Source organism: Anopheles funestus, unplaced genomic scaffold (assembly GCF_943734845.2).
Source record: "Anopheles funestus unplaced genomic scaffold, idAnoFuneDA-416_04 scaffold_75_ctg1, whole genome shotgun sequence".
Classification (NCBI taxonomy): Eukaryota; Metazoa; Arthropoda; class Insecta; order Diptera; family Culicidae; genus Anopheles; species Anopheles funestus.
In genome coordinates, this window is record NW_026045317.1 from 16391 (window position 1) to 43166 (window position 26776).

Here is a 26776-nt window from a genome sequence, read left to right on the forward strand (position 1 = left end):
TAGCCAAGACATCTTAGCCAAGACACCTTAGCCAAGACACCTTAGCCAAGACACATTAGCCAAGACACATTAGCTAAGACACTTTAGCCAAGACACATTAGCCAGGACACCTTAGCCAAGATACATTAGCCAAGACACATTAGCCAAGACACATTAGCCAAGACACCTTAGCCAAGACACCTTAGCCAAGACACCTTAGCCAAGACACCTTAGCCAAGACACATTAGCCAAGACACCTTAGCCAAGACACATTAGCCAAGACACCTTAGCCAAGACACATTAGCCAAGACACATTAGCCAGGACACCTTAGCCAAGACACATTAGCCTACACACATTAGCCAAGACACCTTAGTCAAGAGACCTTAGCCAAGGCACATTAGGCAAGACACCTTAGCCAAGACACATTAGCCAAGACACCTTAGCCAAGACACCTTAGCCAAGACACATTAGCCAAGACACATTAGCCGAGACACATTAGCCAAGACACATTAGCCGAGAAACATAAGCCAAGACATCTTAGCCAAGAGACCTTAGCCAAGGTACATTAGGCAAGACACCTTAGCCAAGACACCATAGCCGAGACACATTAGCCAAGACACATTAGCCAAGACACATTAGCCAACACACATTAGCCACGACACATTAGCAAAGATACATTAGCCAAGACACCTTAGCCAAGAGACCTTAGCCAAGGCACATTAGGCAAGACACCTTAGCCAAGACACATTAGCCAAGACACCTTAGCCAAGACACCTTAGCCAAGACACCATAGCCAAGACACATTAGCCAAGACACATTAGCCAAGACACCTTAGCCAAGACAGCTAAGCCAAGACACATTAGCCAAGACACATTAGCCAAGACACTTTAGCCAAGACACATTAGCCAGGACACCTTAGCCAAGACACATTAGCCAAGACACATTAGCCAAGACACATTAGCCAAGACACATTAGCCAAGACACCTTAGCCAAGACACCTTAGCCAAGACACCTTAGCCAAGACACATTAGCCAGGACACATTAGCCAAGACACCTTAGCCAAGACACATTAGCCAAGACACATTAGCCAAGACACATTAGCCAAGACACATTAGCCTACACACATTAGCCAAGACACCTTAGCCAAGAGACCTTAGCCAAGGCACATTAGGCAAGACACCTTAGCCAAGACACATTAGCCAAGACACATTAGCCAAGACACATTAGCCAAGACACCTTAGCCAAGACACCTTAGCCAAGACACCTTAGCCAAGACACATTAGCCAAGACACATTAGCCAAGACACTTTAGCCAAGACACATTAGCCAGGACACCTTAGCCAAGACACATTAGCCAAGACACATTAGCCAAGACACCTTAGCCAAGACACCTTAGCCAAGACACCTTAGCCAAGACACATTAGCCAAGACACTTTAGCCAAGACACCTTTAACAATACACATTAGAAAAGACACATTAGCCAAGACACATTAGTTAACACACATTAGCCACGACACATTAGCAAAGATACATTAGCCAAGACACCGTAGCCAGGAGACCTTAGCCAAGGCACATTAGGCAAGACACCTTAGCCAAGACACCTTAGCCAAGACACCTTAGCCAAGACACCTCAGCCAAGACACATTAGCCAAGACACATTAGCCAAGACACTTTAGCCAAGACACCTTAGCCGAGACACATTAGCCAAGACACCTTAGCCAAGACACCTTAGCCAAGACACATTAGCCAAGACACATTAGCCAAGACACATTAGCCAAGACACCTTAGCCAAGACACCTTAGCCTAGACACCTTAGCCAAGACACCTTAGCCAAGCCACCTTAGCCGAGACACATTAGCCAAGACACATTAGCCAAGACACATTAGCCAAGACACATTAGCCAGGACACCTTAAACAAGACACATTAGCCAAGACACATTAGCTAAGACACTTTAGCCAAGACACCTTTGCCAATACACATTAGCCAAGACACATTAGCCAAGACACATTAGCCAACACACATTAGCCACGACACATTAGCAAAGATACATTAGCCAAGACACCTTAGCCTAGACACCTTAGCCAAGACACCTTAGCCAAGCCACCTTAGCCGAGACACATTAGCCAAGACACCTTAGCCAAGACACCTTAGCCGAGACACATTAGCCAAGACACCTTAGCCAAGACACATTAGCCAAGACACCTTAGCCAAGACACATTAGCCAAGACACATTAGCCAAGACACATTAGCCAAGACACCTTAGCCAAGACACATTAGCCAAGACACATTAGCCAAGACACCTTAGCCAAGACACCTTAGCCAAGACACCTTAGCCAAGACACATTAGCCAAGACACATTAGCCAGGACACCTTAGCCAAGACACATTAGCCAAGACACCTTAGCCAAGACACCTTAGCCAAGACACATTAGCCAAGACACCTTAGCCAAGACACATTAGCCAGGACACCTTAGCCAAGACACATTAGCCTACACACATTAGCCAAGACACCTTAGTCAAGAGGCCTTAGCCAAGGCACATTAGGCAAGACACCTTAGCCAAGACACATTAGCCAAGACACATTAGCCAACACACATTAGCCACGACACATTAGCAAAGATACATTAGCCAAGACACCTTAGGCAAGAGACCTTAGCCAAGGCACATTAGGCAAGACACCTTAGCCAAGACACATTAGCCAAGACACCTTAGCCAAGACACCTTAGCCAAGACACCATAGCCAAGACACATTAGCCAAGACACATTAGCCAAGACACATTAGCCAGGACACCTTAGCCAAGACACATTAGCCTACACACATTAGCCAAGACACCTTAGTCAAGAGACCTTAGCCAAGGCACATTAGGCAAGACACCTTAGCCAAGACACCATAGCCAAGACACCTTAGCCAAGACACCTTAGCCAAGACACCTCAGCCAAGACACATTAGCCGAGACACATTAGCCAAGACACATTAGCCGAGAAACATAAGCCAAGACATCTTAGCCAAGAGACCTTAGCCAAGGTACATTAGGCAAGACACCTTAGCCAAGACACCATAGCCGAGATACATTAGCCAAGACACATTAGCCAAGACACCTTAGCCAAGACACCTTAGCCAAGACACCTTAGCCAAGACACATTAGCCGAGACACATTAGCCAAGACACCTTAGCCAAGACACATTAGCCGAGACACATTAGCCAAGACACATTAGCCAAGACACCTTAGCCAAGACACCTTAGCCAAGACACCATAGCCAAGACACATTAGCCAAGACACATTAGCCAAGACACCTTAGCCAAGACAGCTAAGCCAAGACACATTAGCCAAGACACATTTGCCAAGACACTTTAGCCAAGACACATTAGCCAGGACACCTTAGCCAAGACACATTAGCCAAGACACATTAGCCAAGACACCTTAGCCAAGACACATTAGCCAGGACACATTAGCCAAGACACCTTAGCCAAGACACATTAGCCAAGACACATTAGCCAAGACACATTAGCCAAGACACATTAGCCTACACACATTAGCCAAGACACCTTAGCCAAGACACCTTAGCCAAGGCACATTAGGCAAGACACCTTAGCCAAGACACATTAGCCAAGACACCTTAGCCAAGACACATTAGCCAAGACACCTTAGCCAAGACACCTTAGCCAAGACACCTTAGCCAAGACACATTAGCCAAGACACATTAGCCAAGACACTTTAGCCAAGACACATTAGCCAGGACACCTTAACCAAGACACATTAGCCAAGACACATTAGCCAAGACACCTTAGCCAAGACACCTTAGCCAAGACACCTTAGCCAAGACACATTAGCCAAGACACTTTAGCCAAGACACCTTAGCCAAGACACATTAGCCTACACACATTAGCCAAGACACCTTAGCCAAGACACATTAGCCAAGACACCTTAGCCAAGACACATTAGCCGAGACACATTAGCCAAGACACCTTAGCCAAGACACCTTAGCCAAGACACCTTAGCCAAGACACCTTAGCCAAGACACCTTAGCCGAGACACATTAGCCAATACACTTTAGCCAAGACACCTTAGCCGAGACACATTAGCCAAGACACCTTAGCCAAGACACATTATCCAAGACACCTTAGCCAAGACACCTTAGCCAAGACACATTAGCCGAGACACATTAGCCAAGACACTTTAGCCAAGACACCTTAGCCAAGACACATTAGCCGAGACACATTAGCCAAGACACTTTAGCCAAGACACCTTAGCCAAGACACATTAGCCAAGACACCTTAGCCGAGACACATAAGCCAAGACACATTAGCCAAGACACCTTAGCCAAGACACCTTAGCCGAGACACATTAGCCAAGACACTTTAGCCAAGACACCTTAGCCAAGACACCTTAGCCAAGACACCTTAGCCAAGACACCTTAGCCAAGACACATTATCCAAGACACCTTAGCCAAGACACCTTAGCCAAGACACATTAGCCAAGACACCTTAGCCAAGACACATTAGCCAAGACACATTAGCCGAGACACATTAGCCAAGACACCTTAGCCAAGACACATTAGCCGAGACACATTAGCCAAGACACCTTAGCCAAGACACATTAGCCAAGACACCTTAGCCAAGACACTTTAGCCAAGACACATTAGCCAAGACACCTTAGCCAAGACACCTTAGCCAAGACACATTAGCCAAGACACATTAGCCAAGACACCTTAGCCAAGACACCTTAGCCAAGACACCTTAGCCAAGACACATTAGCCAAGACACATTAGCCAAGACACCTTAGCCGAGACACCTTAGCCGAGACACATTAGCCAAGACACCTTAGCCAAGACACCTTAGCCAAGACACCTTAGCCAAGACACATTAGCCAAGACACCTTAGCCAAGACACATTAGCCAAGACACCTTAGCCAATACACCTTAGCCAAGACACCTTAGCCAAGACACCTTAGCCAAGACACCTTAGCCAAGACACCTTAGCCGAGACACATTAGCCAAGACACCTTAGCCAAGACACATTAGCCAAGACACATTAGCCGAGACACATTAGCCAAGACACATTAGCCACGACATATTAGCAAAGATACATTAGCCAAGACACCTTAGCCAAGACTCCTTAGCCAAGACACCTTAGCCAAGACACCTTAGCCAAGACACCTTAACCAAGACACCTTAGCCGAGACACATTAGCCAAGACACATTAGCCAAGACACATTAGCCAAGACACATTAGCCAAGACACCTTAGCCAAGACACCTTAGCCAAGACACCTTAGCCAAGACACATTAGCCAAGACACCTTAGCCAAGACACATTAGCCGAGACACATTAGCCAAGACACCTTAGCCAAGACACATTAGCCAAGACACCTTAGCCAAGACACATTAGCCGAGACACATTAGCCAAGACACCTTAGCCAAGACACCTTAGCCAAGACACATTAGCCAAGACACCTTAGCCAAGACACCTTAGCCAAGACACCTTAGCCAAGACACCTTAGCCAAGACACCTTAGCCAAGACACCTTAGCCAAGACACATTAGCCAAGACACATTAGCCAAGACACCTTAGCCAAGACACCTTAGCCAAGACACATTAGCCGAGACACATTAGCCAAGACACCTTAGCCAAGACACCTTAGCCAAGACACCTTAGCCAAGACACCTTAGCCAAGACACCTTAGCCAAGACACATTAGCCAAGACACCTTAGCCAAGACACCTTAGCCAAGACACCTTAGCCAAGACACATTAGCCAAGACACCTTAGCCGAGACACATTAGCCAAGACACCTTAGCCAAGACACCTTAGCCAAGACACCTTAGCCAAGACACCTTAGCCAAGACACATTAGCCAAGACACCTTAGCCAAGACACCGTAGCCAAGACACCTTAGCCAAGACACCTTAGCCAAGACACCTTAGCCAAGACACCTTAGCCAAGACACCTTAGCCAAGACACCTTAGCCAAGACACATTAGCCGAGACACATTAGCCAAGACACCTTAGCCAAGACACATTAGCCGCGACACATTAGCCAAGACACCTTAGCCAAGACACATTAGCCAAGACACATTAGCCAAGACACCTTAGCCAAGACACATTAGCCGAGACACATTAGCCAAGACACCTTAGCCAAGACACCTTAGCCAAGACACATTAGCCAAGACACCTTAGCCAAGACACCTTAGCCAAGACACCTTAGCCAAGACACCTTAGCCAAGACACCTTAGCCAAGACACATTAGCCAAGACACCTTAGCCGAGACACATTAGCCAAGACACCTTAGCCAAGACACCTTAGCCAAGACACCTTAGCCAAGACACCTTAGCCAAGACACATTAGCCAAGACACCTTAGCCAAGACACCTTAGCCAAGACACCTTAGCCAAGACACATTAGCCAAGACACCTTAGCCAAGACACCTTAGCCAAGACACCTTAGCCAAGACACCTTAGCCAAGACACCTTAGCCAAGACACCTTAGCCAAGACACATTAGCCAAGACACCTTAGCCAAGACACCTTAGCCGAGACACATTAGCCAAGACACCTTAGCCAAGACACATTAGCCAAGACACCTTAGCCAAGACACCTTAGCCAAGACACCTTAGCCAAGACACCTTAGCCAAGACACATTAGCCAAGACACCTTAGCCAAGACACCTTAGCCAAGACACCTTAGCCAAGACACATTAGCCAAGACACCTTAGCCAAGACACCTTAGCCAAGACACCTTAGCCAAGACACCTTAGCCAAGACACCTTAGCCAAGACACCTTAGCCAAGACACATTAGCCAAGACACCTTAGCCAAGACACCTTAGCCAAGACACCTTAGCCAAGACACCTTAGCCAAGACACCTTAGCCAAGACACCTTAGCCAAGACACTTTAGCCGAGACACATTAGCCAAGACACCTTAGCCAAGACACCTTAGCCAAGACACATAAGCCAATACACATTAGCCAAGACACCTTAGCCAAGACACATTAGCCAAGACACCTTAGCCAAGACACAATAGCCAAGACACCTTAGCCGAGACACATTAGCCAAGACACCTTAGCCAAGACACCTTAGCAAAAAGACACCTTAGCCAAGACACCTTAGCCAAGACACCTTAGCCAAGACACATTAGCCAAGACACCTTAGCCGAGACACATTAGCCAAGACACCTTAGCCAAGACACCTTAGCCAAGACACCTTAGCCAAGACACCTTAGCCAAGACACCTTAGCCAAGACACCTTAGCCAAGACACCTTGGCCCAGACACCTTAGCCAAGACACATTAGCCAAGACACATTAGCCAAGACACCTTAGCCAAGACACATAAGCCAAGACACCTTAGCCGAGACACATTAGCCAAGACACCTTAGCCAAGACACCTTAGCCAAGACACATTAGCCAAGACACCTTAGCCAAGACACCTTAGCCGAGACACATTAGCCAAGACACCTTAGCCAAGACACCTTAGCCAAGACACCTTAGCCAAGACACCTTAGCCAAGACACCTTAGCCAAGACACATTAGCCATGACACCTTAGCCGAGACACATTAGCCAAGACACCTTAGCCAAGACACCTTAGCCAAGACACCTTAGCCGATACACCTTAGCCAAGACACCTTAGCCAAGACACCTTAGCCAAGACACCTTAGCCAAGACACATTAGCCAAGACACCTTAGCCAAGACACCTTCGCCAAGACACATTAGCCGAGACACATTAGCCAAGACACCTTAGCCAAGACACATTAGCCAAGACACATTAGCCAAGACACCTTAGCCAAGACACATTAGCCAAGACACCTTAGCCAAGACACCTTAGCCAAGACACCTTAGCCAAGACACATTAGCCAAGACACCTTAGCCAAGACACATTAGCCAAGACACCTTAGCCAAGACACCTTAGCCAAGACACCTTAGCCAAGACACATTAGCCAAGACACATTAGCCAAGACACTTTAGCCAAGACACATTAGCCAGGACACCTTAACCAAGACACATTAGCCAAGACACATTAGCCAAGACACCTTAGCCAAGACACCTTAGCCAAGACACCTTAGCCAAGACACCTTAGCCAAGACACATTAGCCAAGACACTTTAGCCAAGACACCTTAGCCAAGACACCTTAGCCAAGACACATTAGCCAAGACACCTTAGCCAAGACACCTTAGCCAAGACACATTAGCCAAGACACCTTAGCCGAGACACCTTAGCCGAGACACATTAGCCAAGACACCTTAGCCAAGACACCTTAGCCAAGACACCTTAGCCAAGACACCTTAGCCAAGACACCTTAGCCAAGACACATTAGCCAAGACACCTTAGCCGAGACACCTTAGCCAAGACACATTAGCCAAGACACCTTAGCCAAGACACCTTAGCCAATACACCTTAGCCAAGACACCTTAGCCAAGACACCTTAGCCAAGACACCTTAGCCAAGACACCTTAGCCGAGACACATTAGCCAAGACACCTTAGCCAATACACCTTAGCCAAGACACCTTAACCAAGACACATTAGCCAAGACACTTTAGCCAAGACACATTAGCCAAGACACATTAGCCAAGACACCTTAGCCGAGACACATTAGCCAAGACACCTAAGCCAAGACACTTTAGCCAAGACACATTAGCAAAGACACCTTAGCCAAGACACCTTAGCCAAGACACATTAGCCAAGACACCTTAGCCAAGACACCTTAGCCGAGACACATTAGCCAAGACACCTTAGCCAAGACACATTAGCCAAGACACCTTAGCCAAGACACCTAAGCCAAGACACCTTAGCCAAGACACATTAGCCAAGACACCTTAGCCGAGACACATTAGCCAAGACACTTTAGCCGAGACACCTTAGCCGAGACACATTAGCCAAGACACCTTAGCCAAGACACCTTAGCCAAGACACCTTAGCCAAGACACCTTAGCCAAGACACCTTAGCCAAGACACCTTAGCCAAGACACCTTAGCCAAGACACATTAGCCAAGACACCTTAGCCAAGACACCTTAGCCAAGACACCTTAGTCAAGACACATTAGCCAAGACACATTAGCCGAGACACCTTAGCCAAGACACCTTAGCCAAGACACATTAGCCGAGACACCTTAGCCAAGACACCTTAGCCAAGACACCTTAGCCAAGACACATTAGCCAAGACACCTTAGCCAAGACACCTTAGCCAAGACACATTAGCCGAGACACCTTAGCCAAGACACCTTAGCCAAGACACCTTAGCCAAGACACATTAGCCAAGACACATTAGCCAAGACACCTTAGCCAAGACACATTAGCCAAGACACCTTAGCCAAGACACATAAGCCAAGACACCTTAGCCAAGACTCCTTAGCCAAGGCACCTTAGCCAAGACACCTTAGCCAAGACACCTTAGCCAAGACACATTAGCCAAGACACCTTAGCCAAGACACCTTAGCCAAGACACATTAGCCGAGACACCTTAGCCAAGACACCTTAGCCAAGACACATTAGCCAAGACACCTTAGCCAAGACACATTACCCAAGACACCTTAGCCAAGACACCTTAGCCAAGACACCTTAGCCAAGACACATTAGCCAAGACACCTTAGCCAAGACACCTTAGCCAAGACACATTAGCCAAGACACCTTAGCCAAGACACATTAGCCAAGACACCTTAGCCAAGACACCTTAGCCAAGACACATTAGCCAAGACACCTTAGCCAAGACACCTTAGCCAAGACACATTAGCCAAGACACCTTAGCCAAGACACCTTAGCCAAGACACCTTAGCCAAGACACCTTAGCCAAGACACCTTAGCCAAGACACATTAGCCAAGACACCTTAGCCAAGACACATTAGCCAAGACACCTTAGCCAAGACACCTTAGCCAAGACACCTTAGCCAAGACACATTAGCCAAGACACCTTAGCCAAGACACCTTAGCCAAGACACATTAGCCAAGACACCTACGCCAAGACACCTTAGCCAAGACACATTAGCCAAGACACATTAGCCAAGACACCTTAGCCAAGACACCTTAGCCAAGACACCTTAGCCAAGACACATTAGCCAAGACACCTTAGCCAAGACACCTTAGCCAAGACACATTAGCCGAGACACCTTAGCCAAGACACCTTAGCCAAGACACATTAGCCAAGACACATTAGCCAAGACACCTTAGCCAAGACACATTAGCCAAGACACCTTAGCCAAGACACATTAGCCGAGACACCTTAGCCAAGACACCTTAGCCAAGACACATTAGCCGAGACACCTTAGCCAAGACACCTTAGCCAAGACACCTTAGCCAAGACACATTAGCCAAGACACCTTAGCCAAGACACATTAGCCAAGACACCTTAGCCAAGACACCTTAGCCAAGACACCTTAGCCCAGACACATTAGCCGAGACACCTTAGCCAAGACACCTTAGCCAAGACACCTTAGCCAAGACACATTAGCCAAGACACCTTAGCCAAGACACATTAGCCAAGACACCTTAGCCAAGACACCTTAGCCAAGACACCTTAGCCAAGACACATTAGCCAAGACACCTTAGCCAAGACACCTTAGCCAAGACACATTAGCCAAGACACCTACGCCAAGACACCTTAGCCAAGACACCTTAGCCAAGACACCTTAGCCAAGACACATTAGCCAAGACACCTTAGCCAAGACACATTAGCCAAGACACCTTAGCCAAGACACCTTAGCCAAGACACCTTAGCCAAGACACCTTAGCCAAGACACCTTAGTCAAGACACATAAGCCGAGACACCTTAGCCAAGACACCATGGCCAAGACACCTTAGCCAAGACACCTTAGCCAAGACACCTTAGCCAAGACACATTAGCCAAGACACCTTGGCCAAGACACATTAGCCAAGACACATTAGCCAAGACACCTTAGCCAAGACACCTTAGCCAAGACACATTAGCCAAGACACCTACGCCAAGACACCTTAGCCAAGACACCTTAGCCAAGACACCTTAGCCAAGACACATTACCCAAGACACCTTAGCCAAGACACCTTAGCCAAGACACCTTAGCCAAGACACATTAGCCAAGACACCTTAGCCAAGACACCTTAGCCAAGACACATTAGCCAAGACACCTTAGCCAAGACACATTAGCCAAGACACCTTAGCCAAGACACCTTAGCCAAGACACATTAGCCAAGACACCTTAGCCAAGACACCTTAGCCAAGACACATTAGCCAAGACACCTTAGCCAAGACACCTTAGCCAAGACACCTTAGCCAAGACACCTTAGCCAAGACACATTAGCCAAGACACCTTAGCCAAGACACCTTAGCCAAGACACATTAGCCGAGACACCTTAGCCAAGACACCTTAGCCAAGACACATTAGCCAAGACACATTAGCCAAGACACCTTAGAAAAGACACATTAGCCAAGACACCTTAGCCAAGACACATTAGCCGAGACACCTTAGCCAAGACACCTTAGCCAAGACACATTAGCCGAGACACCTTAGCCAAGACACCTTAGCCAAGACACCTTAGCCAAGACACATTAGCCAAGACACCTTAGCCAAGACACATTAGCCAAGACACCTTAGCCAAGACACCTTAGCCCAGACACATTAGCCGAGACACCTTAGCCAAGACACCTTAGCCAAGACACCTTAGCCAAGACACATTAGCCAAGACACCTTAGCCAAGACACATTAGCCAAGACACCTTAGCCAAGACACCTTAGCCAAGACACCTTAGCCAAGACACATTAGCCAAGACACCTTAGCCAAGACACCTTAGCCAAGACACATTAGCCAAGACACCTGCGCCAAGACACCTTAGCCAAGACACCTTAGCCAAGACACCTTAGCCAAGACACCTTAGCCAAGACACATTAGCCAAGACACCTTAGCCAAGACACATTAGCCAAGACACCTTAGCCAAGACACCTTAGCCAAGACACCTTAGCCAAGACACCTTAGTCAAGACACATAAGCCGAGACACCTTAGCCAAGACACCATGGCCAAGACACCTTAGCCAAGACACCTTAGCCAAGACACCTTAGCCAAGACACATTAGCCAAGACACCTTGGCCAAGACACCTTAGCCAAGACACATTAGCCAAGACACCTTAGCCAAGACACCTTAGCCAAGACACATTAGCCAAGACACCTACGCCAAGACACCTTAGCCAAGACACCTTAGCCAAGACACCTTAGCCAAGACACATTAGCCAAGACACCTTAGCCAAGACACCTTAGCCAAGACACATTAGCCGAGACACCTTAGCCAAGACACCTTAGCCAAGACACCTTAGCCAAGACACCTTAGCCAAGACACCTTAGCCAAGACACATTAGCCAAGACACCTTAGTCAAGACACCTTAGCCAAGACACCTTATCCAAGACACCTTAGCCAAGACACCTTAGCCGAGACACATTAGCCAAGACACCTAAGCCAAGACACTTTAGCCAAGACACATTAGCCAAGACACATTAGCCAAGACACCTACGCCAAGACACCTTAGCCAAGACACCTTAGCCAAGACACATTAGCCAAGACACCTTAGCCAAGACACCTTAGCCAAGACACATTAGCCGAGACACCTTAGCCAAGACACCTTAGCCAAGACACCTTAGCCAAGACACCTTAGCCAAGACACCTTAGCCAAGACACCTTAGCCAAGACACCTTAGCCAAGACACATTAGCCAAGACACCTACGCCAAGACACCTTAGCCAAGACACCTTAGCCAAGACACATTAGCCAAGACACCTTAGCCAAGACACATTAGCCAAGACACCTTAGCCAAGACACCTTAGCCAAGACACCTTAGCCAAGACACATTAGCCAAGACACCTTAGCCAAGACACATCAGCCAAGACACCTTAGCCAAGACACCTTAGCCAAGACACCTTAGCCAAGACACATTAGCCAAGACACCTTAGCCAAGACACCTTAGCCAAGACACATTAGCCAAGACACCTTAGCCAAGACACCTTAGCCAAGACACCTTAGCCAAGACACATTAGCCGAGACACCTTAGCCAAGACACCTTAGCCAAGACACATTAGCCAAGACACCTTAGCCAAGACACATTACCCAAGACACCTTAGCCAAGACACCTTAGCCAAGACACCTTAGCCAAGACACATTAGCCAAGACACCTTGGCCAAGACACCTTAGCCAAGACACATTAGCCAAGACACCTTAGCCAAGACACCTTAGCCAAGACACATCAGCCGAGACACCTTAGCCAAGACACCTTAGCCAAGACACATTAGCCAAGACACCTTAGCCAAGACACATTACCCAAGACACCTTAGCCAAGACACCTTAGCCAAGACACCTTAGCCAAGACACATTAGCCAAGACACCTTAGCCAAGACACCTTAGCCAAGACACATTAGCCAAGACACCTTAGCCAAGACACATTAGCCAAGACACCTTAGCCAAGACACCTTAGCCAAGACACATTAGCCAAGACACCTTAGCCAAGACACCTTAGCCAAGACACATTAGCCAAGACACCTTAGCCAAGACACCTTAGCCAAGACACCTTAGCCAAGACACCTTAGCCAAGACACCTTAGCCAAGACACCTTAGCCAAGACACCTTAGCCAAGACACATTAGCCGAGACACCTTAGCTAAGACACCTTAGCCAAGACACATTAGCCAAGACACATTAGCCAAGACACCTTAGCCAAGACACATTAGCCAAGACACCTTAGCCAAGACACATTAGCCGAGACACCTTAGCCAAGACACCTTAGCCAAGACACATTAGCCAAGACACCTTAGCCAAGACACATTAGCCAAGGCACCTTAGCCAAGACACCTTAGCCAAGACACCTTAGCCAAGACACATTAGCCAAGACACCTTAGCCAAGACACCTTAGCCAAGACACATTAGCCGAGACACCTTAGCCAAGACACCTTAGCCAAGACACATTAGCCAAGACACCTTAGCCAAGACACATTAGCCAAGACACCTTAGCCAAGACACCTTAGCCAAGACACCTTAGCCAAGACACATTAGCCAAGACACCTTAGCCAAGACACCTTAGCCAAGACACCTTAGCCAAGACACATTAGCCAAGACACCTTAGCCAAGACACCTTAGCCAAGACACATTAGCCAAGACACCTTAGCCAAGACACATTAGCCAAGACACCTTAGCCAAGACACCTTAGCCAAGACACATTAGCCAAGACACCTTAGCCAAGACACCTTAGCCAAGACACATTAGCCAAGACACCTTAGCCAAGACACCTTAGCCAAGACACCTTAGCCAAGACACCTTAGCCAAGACACCTTAGCCAAGACACATTAGCCAAGACACCTTAGCCAAGACACCTTAGCCAAGACACCTTAGCCAAGACACATTAGCCAAGACACCTTAGCCAAGACACCTTAGCCAAGACACATTAGCCAAGACACCTTAGCCAAGACACATTAGCCAAGACACCTTAGCCAAGACACCTTAGCTAAGACACCTTAGCCAAGACACATTAGCCAAGACACCTTAGCCAAGACACATTAGCCGAGACACCTTAGCCGAGACACCTTAGCTAAGACACCTTAGCCAAGACACATTAGCCAAGACACCTTAGCCAAGACACCTTAGCCAAGACACCTTAGCCAAGACACCTTAGCCAAGACACATTACCCAAGACACCTTAGCCAAGACACCTTAGCCAAGACACCTTAGCCAAGACACATCAGCCAAGACACCTTAGCCAAGACACCTTAGCCAAGACACCTTAGCCAAGACACATTAGCCAAGACACCTTAGCCAAGACACATTAGCCAAGACACCTTAGCCAAGACACATTAGCCAAGACACCTTAGCCAAGACACCTTAGCCAAGACACATTAGCCAAGACACCTTAGCCAAGACACCTTAGCCAAGACACCTTAGCCAAGACACCTTAGCCAAGACACCTTAGCCAAGACACATTAGCCAAGACACCTTAGCCAAGACACCTTAGCCAAGACACATTAGCCGAGACACCTTAGCTAAGACACCTTAGCCAAGACACATTAGCCAAGACACATTAGCCAAGACACCTTAGCCAAGACACATTAGCCAAGACACCTTAGCCAAGACACATTAGCCGAGACACCTTAGCCAAGACACCTTAGCCAAGACACATTAGCCGAGACACCTTAGCCAAGACACCTTAGCCAAGACACCTTAGCCAAGACACATTAGCCAAGACACCTTAGCCAAGACACATTAGCCAAGACACCTTAGCCAAGACACATTAGCCAAGACACCTTAGCCAAGACACATTAGCCAAGACACCTTAGCCAAGACACCTTAGCCAAGACACCTTAGCCAAGACACCTTAGCCGAGACACATTAGCCAAGACACATTAGCCGAGACACCTTAGCCAAGACACCTTAGCCCAGACACATTAGCCGAGACACCTTAGCCAAGACACCTTAGCCAAGACACATTAGCCAAGACACCTTAGCCAAGACACATTAGCCAAGACACCTTAGCCAAGACACATTAGCCAAGACACCTTAGCCAAGACACCTTAGCCAAGACACCTTAGCCAAGACACCTTAGCCAAGACACCTTAGCCAAGACACCTTAGCCAAGACACCTTAGCCAAGACACCTTAGCCAAGACACATTAGCCGAGACACCTTAGCCAAGACACCTTAGCCCAGACACCTTAGCCAAGACACCTTAGCCAAGACACCTTAGCCAAGACACATTAGCCGAGACACCTTAGCCAAGACACATTAGCCGAGACACCTTAGCCAAGACACCTTAGCCCAGACACATTAGCCAAGACACATTAGCCAAGACACATTAGCCAAGACACCTTAGCCAAGACACCTTAGCCAAGACACCTTAGCCAAGACACCTTAGCCAAGACACCTTAGCCAAGACACATTAGCCAAGACACCTTAGCCAAGACACATTAGCCGAGACACCTTAGCCAAGACACCTTAGCCAAGACACATTAGCCGAGACACCTTAGCCAAGACACCTTAGCCCAGACACATTAGCCGAGACACCTTAGCCAAGACACCTTAGCCAAGACACATTAGCCAAGACACCTTAGCCAAGACACATTAGCCAAGACACCTTAGCCAAGACACATTAGCCAAGACACCTTAGCCAAGACACATTAGCCAAGACACCTTAGCCAAGACACATTAGCCAAGACACCTTAGCCAAGACACCTTAGCCAAGACACCTTAGCCAAGACACCTTAGCCGAGACACCTTAGCCAAGACACCTTAGCCAAGACACCTTAGCCAAGACACCTTAGCCGAGACACCTTAGCCAAGACACCTTAGCCAAGACACATAAGCCAAGACACCTTAGCCAAGACACATTAGCCAAGACACATTAGCCAAGACACCTTAGCCAAGACACATTAGCCAAGACACCTTAGCCAAGACACATTAGCCGAGACACCTTAGCCAAGACACCTTAGCCAAGACACATTAGCCGAGATACCTTAGCCAAGACACCTTAGCCAAGACACCTTAGCCAAGACACATTAGCCAAGACACCTTAGCCAAGACACATTAGCCAAGACACCTTAGCCAAGACACATTAGCCAAGACACCTTAGCCAAGACACCTTAGCCAAGACACCTTAGCCAAGACACCTTAGCCAAGACACCTTAGCCAAGACACCTTAGCCGAGACACATTAGCCAAGACACCTTAGCCAAGACACATTAGCCAAGACACCTTAGCCAAGACACATTAGCCAAGACACCTTAGCCAAGACACATTAGCCAAGACACCTTAGCCAAGACACCTTAGCCAAGACACCTTAGCCAAGACACCTTAGCCAAGACACATTAGCCAAGACACCTTAGCCAAGACACCTTAGCCAAGACACCTTAGCCAAGACACATTAGCCAAGACACATTAGCCGAGACACCTTAGCCAAGACACCTTAGCCCAGACACATTGGCCGAGACACCTTAGCCAAGACACCTAAGCCAAGACACATTAGCCAAGACACCTTAGCCAAGACACATTAGCCAAGACACATTAGCCAAGACACATTAGCCAAGACACCTTAGCCAAGACACCTTAGCCAAGACACCTTAGCCAAGACACCTTAGCCAAGACACCTTAGCCGAGACACCTTAGCCAAGACACCTTAGCCAAGACACCTTAGCCAAGACACCTTAGCCAAGACACATTAGCCGAGACACCTTAGCCAAGACACCTTAGCCCAGACACATTAGCCAAGACACATTAGCCAAGACACCTTAGCCAAGACACATTAGCCAAGACACCTTAGCCAAGACACCTTAGCCAAGACACCTTAGCCAAGACACCTTAGCCAAGACACCTTAGCCAAGACACCTTAGCCAAGACACCTAAGCCAAGACACATTAGCCAAGACACCTTAGCCAAGACACATTAGCCGAGACACCTTAGCCAAGACACCTTAGCCAAGACACATTAGCCGAGACACCTTAGCCAAGACACCTTAGCCCAGACACATTAGCCGAGACACATTAGCCAAGACACCTTAGCCAAGACACATTAGCCAAGACACCTTAGCCAAGACACATTAGCCAAGACACCTTAGCCAAGACACCTTAGCCAAGACACCTTAGCCAAGACACATTAGCCAAGACACATTAGCCAAGACACCTTAGCCAAGACACCTTAGCCAAGACACATTAGCCAAGACACCTTAGCCAAGACACCTTAGCCAAGACACCTTAGCCAAGACACCTTAGCCAAGACATCTTAGCCAAGACACATTAGCCAAGACACCTTAGCCAAGACACATTAGCCAAGACACCTTAGCCAAGACACCTTAGCCAAGACACCTTAGCCAAGACACATTAGCCAAGACACCTTAGCCAAGACACATTAGCCAAGACACATTAGCCAAGACACCTTAGCCAAGACACCTTAGCCAAGACACCTTAGCCAAGACACCTTAGCCAAGACACCTTAGCCAAGACACCTTAGCCAAGACACCTTAGCCAAGACACATTAGCCAAGACACCTTAGCCAAGACACATTAGCCAAGACACCTTAGCCAAGACACCTTAGCCAAGACACCTTAGCCAAGACACATTAGCCAAGACACCTTAGCCAAGACACATTAGCCAAGACACCTTAGCCAAGACACATTAGCCAAGACACCTTAGCCAAGACACCTTAGCCAAGACACCTTAGCCAAGACACCTTAGCCAAGACACCTTAGCCAAGACACATAAGCCAAGACACCTTAGCCAAGACACATTAGCCAAGACACATTAGCCAAGACACCTTAGCCAAGACACATTAGCCGAGACACCTTAGCCAAGATACCTTAGCCAAGACACATTAGCCGAGACACCTTAGCCAAGACACCTTAGCCAAGACACCTTAGCCAAGACACCTTAGTCAAGACACATAAGCCGAGACACCTTAGCCAAGACACCATGGCCAAGACACCTTAGCCAAGACACCTTAGCCAAGACACCTTAGCCAAGACACATTAGCCAAGACACCTTAGCCAAGACACATTAGCCAAGACACCTTAGCCAAGACACATTAGCCAAGACACATTAGCCAAGACACCTTAGCCCAGACACATTAGCCGAGACACCTTAGCCAAGACACCTTAGCCAAGACACCTTAGCCAAGACACATTAGCCAAGACACCTTAGCCAAGACACCTTAGCCAAGACACCTTAGCCAAGACACCTTAGCCAAGACACATTAGCCAAGACACCTTAGCCAAGACACATTAGCCAAGACACATTAGCCAAGACACCTTAGCCAAGACACCTTAGCCAAGACACCTTAGTCAAGACACATAAGCCGAGACACCTTAGCCAAGACACCATGGCCAAGACACCTTAGCCAAGACACCTTAGCCAAGACACCTTAGCCAAGACACATTAGCCAAGACACCTTAGCCAAGACACATTAGCCAAGACACCTTAGCCAAGACACCTTAGCCAAGACACCTTAGCCAAGACACATTAGCCAAGACACCTTAGCCAAGACACATTAGCCAAGACACCTTAGCCAAGACACATTAGCCAAGACACCTTAGCCAAGACACCTTAGCCAAGACACCTTAGCCAAGACACCTTAGCCAAGACACCTTAGCCAAGACACATTAGCCAAGACACCTTAGCCAAGACACATTAGCCAAGACACCTTAGCCAAGACACCTTAGCCAAGACACCTTAGCCAAGACACATTAGCCAAGACACCTTAGCCAAGACACCTTAGCCAAGACACCTTAGCCAAGACACCTTAGCCAAGACACCTTAGCCAAGACACATTAGCCAAGACACCTTAGCCAAGACACATTAGCCGAGACACCTTAGCCAAGACACCTTAGCCAAGACACCTTAGCCAAGACACATTAGCCAAGACACCTTAGCCAAGACACATTAGCCAAGACACCTTAGCCAAGACACATTAGCCAAGACACCTTAGCCAAGACACCTTAGCCAAGACACCTTAGCCAAGACACCTTAGCCAAGACACCTTAGCCAAGACACATTAGCCAAGACACCTTAGCCAAGACACATTAGCCAAGACACCTTAGCCAAGACACCTTAGCCAAGACACATTAGCCAAGACACCTTAGCCAAGACACCTTAGCCAAGACACCTTAGCCAAGACACCTTAGCCAAGACACCTTAGCCAAGACACATTAGCCAAGACACCTTAGCCAAGACACCTTAGCCAAGACACATTAGCCAAGACACCTTAGCCAAGACACATTAGCCAAGACACCTTAGCCAAGACACCTTAGCCAAGACACCTTAGCCAAGACACCTTAGTCAAGACACATAAGCCGAGACACCTTAGCCAAGACACCATGGCCAAGACACCTTAGCCAAGACACCTTAGCCAAGACACCTTAGCCAAGACACATTAGCCAAGACACCTTAGCCAAGACACATTAGCCAAGACACCTTAGCCAAGACACCTTAGCCAAGACACCTTAGCCCAGACACATTAGCCGAGACACCTTAGCCAAGACACCTTAGCCAAGACACCTTAGCCAAGACACATTAGCCAAGACACCTTAGCCAAGACACATTAGCCAAGACACCTTAGCCAAGACACATTAGCCAAGACACCTTAGCCAAGACACCTTAGCCAAGACACCTTAGCCAAGACACCTTAGCCAAGACACTTTAGCCAAGACACCTTAGCCAAGACACATAAGCCAAGACACATTAGCCAAGACACCTTAGCCAAGACACCTTAGCCAAGACACATTAGCCAAGACACCTTAGCCAAGACACATTAGCCAAGACACCTTAGCCAAGACACCTTAGCCAAGACACCTTAGCCAAGACACATTAGCCAAGACACCTTAGCCAAGACACATTAGCCAAGACACCTTAGCCAAGACACCTTAGCCAAGACACCTTAGCCAAGACACATTAGCCAAGACACCTTAGCCAAGACACATTAGCCAAGACACCTTAGCCAAGACACATTAGCCAAGACACCTTAGCCAAGACACCTTAGCCAAGACACCTTAGCCAAGACACCTTAGCCAAGACACATTAGCCAAGACACCTTAGCCAAGACACATAAGCCAAGACACATTAGCCAAGACACCTTAGCCAAGACACCTTAGCCAAGACACATTAGCCAAGACACCTTAGCCAAGACACCTTAGCCAAGACACATTAGCCAAGACACCTTAGCCAAGACACCTTAGCCAAGACACCTTAGCCAAGACACATTAGCCAAGACACCTTAGCCAAGACACCTTAGCCAAGACACATTAGCCAAGACACCTTAGCCAAGACACCTTAGCCAAGACACCTTAGCCAAGACACCTTAGCCAAGACACATTAGCCAAGACACCTTAGCCAAGACACATTAGCCAAGACACCTTAGCCAAGACACCTTAGCCAAGACACCTTAGCCAAGACACCTTAGCCAAGACACCTTAGCCAAGACACATTAGCCAAGACACCTTAGCCAAGACACATTAGCCAAGACACCTTAGCCAAGACACCTTAGCCGAGACACAATAGCCAAGACACCTAAGCCAAGACACTTTAGCCAAGACACATTAGCCAAGACACATTAGCCAAGACACCTAAGCCAAGACACTTTAGCCAAGACACATTAGCCAAGACACATTAGCCAAGACACCTTAGCCAAGACACCTTAGCCAAGACACCATGGCCAAGACACCTTAGCCAAGACACCTTAGCCAAGACACCTTAGCCAAGACACATTAGCCAAGACACCTTAGCCAAGACACATTAGCCAAGACACCTTAGCCAAGACACCTTAGCCAAGACACATTAGCCAAGACACCTTAGCCAAGACACATTAGCCAAGACACCTTAGCCAAGACACCTTAGCCAAGACACCTTAGCCAAGACACCTTAGCCAAGACAACTTAGCCAAGACACATTAGCCAAGACACCTTAGCCAAGACACATTAGCCACGACACCTTAGCCAAGACACCTTAGCCAAGACACATTAGCCAAGACACCTTAGCCAAGACACCTTAGCCAAGACACCTTAGCCAAGATACCTTAGCCAAGACACCTTAGCCAAGACACCTTAGCCAAGACACATTAGCCAAGACACCTTAGCCAAGACACATTAGCCAAGACACCTTAGCCAAGACACCTTAGCCAAGACACCTTAGCCAAGACACCTTAGTCAAGACACATAAGCCGAGACACCTTAGCCAAGACACCATGGCCAAGACACCTTAGCCAAGACACCTTAGCCAAGACACCTTAGCCAAGACACATTAGCCAAGACACCTTAGCCAAGACACTTTAGCCAAGACACCTTAGCCAAGACACCTTAGCCAAGACACCTTAGCCCAGACACATAAGCCGAGACACCTTAGCCAAGACACCTTAGCCAAGACACCTTAGCCAAGACACATTAGCCAAGACACCTTAGCCAAGACACATTAGCCAAGACACCTTAGCCAAGACACATTAGCCAAGACACCTTAGCCAAGACACCTTAGCCAAGACACCTTAGCCAAGACACCTTAGCCAAGACACCTTAGCCAAGACACCTTAGCCAAGACACCTTAGCCAAGACACTTTAGCCAAGACACCTTAGCCAAGACACATTAGCCAAGACACATTAGCCAAGACACCTTAGCCAAGACACCTTAGCCAAGACACATTAGCCAAGATACCTTAGCCAAGACACCTTAGCCAAGACACCTTAGCCAAGACACCTTAGCCAAGACACCTTAGCCAAGACACATTAGCCAAGACACCTTAGCCAAGACACATTAGCCAAGACACCTTAGCCAAGACACCTTAGCCAAGACACCTTAGCCAAGACACATTAGCCAAGACACCTTAGCCAAGACACATTAGCCAAGACACCTTAGCCAAGACACATTAGCCAAGACACCTTAGCCAAGACACCTTAGCCAAGACACCTTAGCCAAGACACCTTAGCCAAGACACATTAGCCAAGACACCTTAGCCAAGACACATTAGCCAAGACACATTAGCCAAGACACCTTAGCCAAGACACCTTAGCCAAGACACATTAGCCAAGACACCTTAGCCAAGACACCTTAGCCAACACACCTTAGCCAAGACACCTTAGCCAAGACACCTTAGCCAAGACACCTTAGCCAAGACACCTTAGCCAAGACACATTAGCCAAGACACCTTAGCCAAGACACCTTAGCCAAGACACATTAGCCAAGACACATTAGCCAAGACACCTTAGCCAAGACACCTTAGCCAAGACACCTTAGCTAAGACACCTTAGCCAAGACACATTAGCCAAGACACCTTAGCCAAGACACATTAGCCAAGACACCTTAGCCAAGACACCTTAGCCAAGACACCTTAGCCAAGACACATTAGCCAAGACACCTTAGCCAAGACACATTAGCCAAGACACCTTAGCCAAGACACCTTAGCCAAGACACCTTAGCCAAGACACATTAGCCGAGACACCTTAGCCAAGACACCTTAGCCAAGACACCTTAGTCAAGACACATAAGCCGAGACACCTTAGCCAAGACACCATGGCCAAGACACCTTAGCCAAGACACCTTAGCCAAGACACCTTAGCCAAGACACATTAGCCAAGACACCTTGGCCAAGACACCTAAGCCAAGACACATTAGCCAAGACACCTACGCCAAGACACATTAGCCAAGACACCTTAGCCAAGACACATAAGCCAAGACACCTTAGCCAAGACTCCTTAGCCAAGGCACCTTAGCCAAGACACCTTAGCCAAGACACCTTAGCCAAGACACATTAGCCAAGACACCTTAGCCAAGACACCTTAGCCAAGACACATTAGCCGAGACACCTTAGCCAAGACACATAAGCCAAGACACCTTAGCCAAGACTCCTTAGCCAAGGCACCTTAGCCAAGACACCTTAGCCAAGACACCTTAGCCAAGACACATTAGCCAAGACACCTTAGCCAAGACACCTTAGCCAAGACACATTAGCCGAGACACCTTAGCCAAGACACCTTAGCCAAGACACATTAGCCGAGACACCTTAGCCAAGACACCTTAGCCAAGACACCTTAGTCAAGACACATAAGCCGAGACACCTTAGCCAAGACACCATGGCCAAGACACCTTAGCCAAGACACCTTAGCCAAGACACCTTAGCCAAGACACATTAGCCAAGACACCTTGGCCAAGACACCTAAGCCAAGACACATTAGCCAAGACACCTTAGCCAAGACACCTTAGCCAAGACACCTTAGCCAAGACACCTTAGCCAAGACACCTTAGCCAAGACACATTAGCCAAGACACCTTAGCCAAGACACCTTAGCCAAGACACCTTAGCCAAGACACCTTAGCCAAGACACATTATCCAAGACACCTTAGCCAAGACACATTAGCCAAGACACCTTAGCCAAGACACCTTAGCCGAGACACAATAGCCAAGACACCTAAGCCAAGACACCTTAGCCAAGACACCTTAGCCAAGACACATTAGCCAAGACACCTACGCCAAGACACATTAGCCAAGACACCTTAGCCAAGACACATAAGCCAAGACACCTTAGCCAAGACTCCTTAGCCAAGGCACCTTAGCCAAGACACCTTAGCCAAGACACCTTAGCCAAGACACATTAGCCGAGACACCTTAGCCAAGACACCTTAGCCAAGACACCTTAGCCAAGACACATTAGCCAAGACACCTTAGCCAAGACACATTAGCCAAGACACCTTAGCCAAGACACATTAGCCAAGACACCTTAGCCAAGACACCTTAGCCGAGACACAATAGCCAAGACACCTAAGCCAAGACACTTTAGCCAAGACACATTAGCCAAGACACATTAGCCAAGACACCTAAGCCAAGACACTTTAGCCAAGACACATAAGCCAAGACACATTAGCCAAGACACATTAGCCAAGACACCTAAGCCAAGACACTTTAGCCAAGACACCTTAGCCAAGACACCTTAGCCAAGACACCTTAGCCAAGACACCTTAGCCAAGACACCTTAGCCAAGACACTTTAGCCAAGACACCTTAGCCAAGACACATTAGCCAAGACACATTAGCCAAGACACCTTAGCCAAGACACCTTAGCCAAGACACATTAGCCAAGATACCTTAGCCAAGACACCTTAGCCAAGACACCTTAGCCAAGACACATTAGCCAAGACACATTAGCCAAGACACCTAAGCCAAGACACTTTAGCCAAGACACATTAGCCAAGACACATTAGCCAAGACACCTTAGCCAAGACACCTTAGCCAAGACACCATGGCCAAGACACCTTAGCCAAGACACCTTAGCCAAGACACCTTAGCCAAGACACATTAGCCAAGACACCTTAGCCAAGACACATTAGCCAAGACACCTTAGCCAAGACACCTTAGCCAAGACACATTAGCCAAGACACCTTAGCCAAGACACATTAGCCAAGACACCTTAGCCAAGACACCTTAGCCAAGACACCTTAGCCAAGACACCTTAGCCAAGACAACTTAGCCAAGACACATTAGCCAAGACACCTTAGCCAAGACACATTAGCCACGACACCTTAGCCAAGACACCTTAGCCAAGACACATTAGCCAAGACACCTTAGCCAAGACACCTTAGCCAAGACACCTTAGCCAAGACACCTTAGCCAAGACACCTTAGCCAAGACACATTAGCCAAGACACCTTAGCCAAGACACCTTAGCCAAGACACATTAGCCAAGACACCTTAGCCAAGACACATTAGCCAAGACACCTTAGCCAAGACACCTTAGCCAAGACACCTTAGCCAAGACACCTTAGTCAAGACACATAAGCCGAGACACCTTAGCCAAGACACCATGGCCAAGACACCTTAGCCAAGACACCTTAGCCAAGACACCTTAGCCAAGACACATTAGCCAAGACACCTTAGCCAAGACACTTTAGCCAAGACACCTTAGCCAAGACACCTTAGCCAAGACACCTTAGCCCAGACACATAAGCCGAGACACCTTAGCCAAGACACCTTAGCCAAGACACCTTAGCCAAGACACATTAGCCAAGACACCTTAGCCAAGACACATTAGCCAAGACACCTTAGCCAAGACACATTAGCCAAGACACCTTAGCCAAGACACCTTAGCCAAGACACCTTAGCCAAGACACCTTAGCCAAGACACCTTAGCCAAGACACTTTAGCCAAGACACCTTAGCCAAGACACATTAGCCAAGACACATTAGCCAAGACACCTTAGCCAAGACACCTTAGCCAAGACACATTAGCCAAGATACCTTAGCCAAGACACCTTAGCCAAGACACCTTAGCCAAGACACCTTAGCCAAGACACCTTAGCCAAGACACATTAGCCAAGACACCTTAGCCAAGACACATTAGCCAAGACACCTTAGCCAAGACACCTTAGCCAAGACACCTTAGCCAAGACACATTAGCCAAGACACCTTAGCCAAGACACATTAGCCAAGACACCTTAGCCAAGACACATTAGCCAAGACACCTTAGCCAAGACACCTTAGCCAAGACACCTTAGCCAAGACACCTTAGCCAAGACACCTTAGCCAAGACACATTAGCCAAGACACCTTAGCCAAGACACATTAGCCAAGACACATTAGCCAAGACACCTTAGCCAAGACACCTTAGCCAAGACACATTAGCCAAGACACCTTAGCCAAGACACCTTAGCCAACACACCTTAGCCAAGACACCTTAGCCAAGACACCTTAGCCAAGACACCTTAGCCAAGACACCTTAGCCAAGACACATTAGCCAAGACACCTTAGCCAAGACACCTTAGCCAAGACACCTTAGCCAAGACACATTAGCCAAGACACATTAGCCAAGACACCTTAGCCAAGACACCTTAGCCAAGACACCTTAGCTAAGACACCTTAGCCAAGACACATTAGCCAAGACACCTTAGCCAAGACACATTAGCCAAGACACCTTAGCCAAGACACCTTAGCCAAGACACCTTAGCCAAGACACCTTAGCCAAGACACCTTAACCAAGACACATTAGCCAAGACACCTTAGCCAAGACACATTAGCCAAGACACCTTAGCCAAGACACCTTAGCCAAGACACCTTAGCCAAGACACCTTAGTCAAGACACATAAGCCGAGACACCTTAGCCAAGACACATTAGCCAAGACACCTTAGCCAAGACACCTTAGCCAAGACACCTTAGCCAAGACACATTAGCCGAGACACCTTAGCCAAGACACCTTAGCCAAGACACCTTAGCCAAGACACATTAGCCAAGACACCTTAGCCAAGACACATTAGCCAAGACACCTTAGCCAAGACACCTTAGCCAAGACACCTTAGCCAAGACACATTAGCCAAGACACCTTAGCCAAGACACCTTAGCCAAGACACATTAGCCAAGACACCTACGCCA

At 47.9% G+C, this 26776-nt stretch overlaps 2 long non-coding RNA genes across 3 annotated transcripts; both read right to left on the reverse strand.

Moving 5' to 3' along the window:
* Positions 1–127: 127 nt before the first annotated feature.
* On the reverse strand, positions 128–1065 carry LOC125774359 (uncharacterized). Its single transcript, XR_007420844.1, has 3 exons — positions 1007–1065; positions 741–810; positions 128–306 (listed from the first exon to the last, which is right to left on the reverse strand). It is a non-coding gene; the product is annotated as an uncharacterized LOC125774359 (long non-coding RNA).
* Positions 1066–4345: 3280 nt separating this feature from the next.
* Positions 4346–26776, reverse strand: LOC125774357 (uncharacterized). 2 transcript variants are annotated; one of them, XR_007420841.1, is made up of 5 exons: positions 26321–26776; positions 17515–18200; positions 16591–16842; positions 7477–8176; positions 4346–4856 (listed from the first exon to the last, which is right to left on the reverse strand). It is a non-coding gene; the product is annotated as an uncharacterized LOC125774357 (long non-coding RNA). The 2 variants fall into 2 exon arrangements; XR_007420842.1 differs by lacking the exons at positions 16591–16842; positions 17515–18200; positions 26321–26776 and adding an exon at positions 8695–8962 and having other exon boundaries at positions 7477–8456.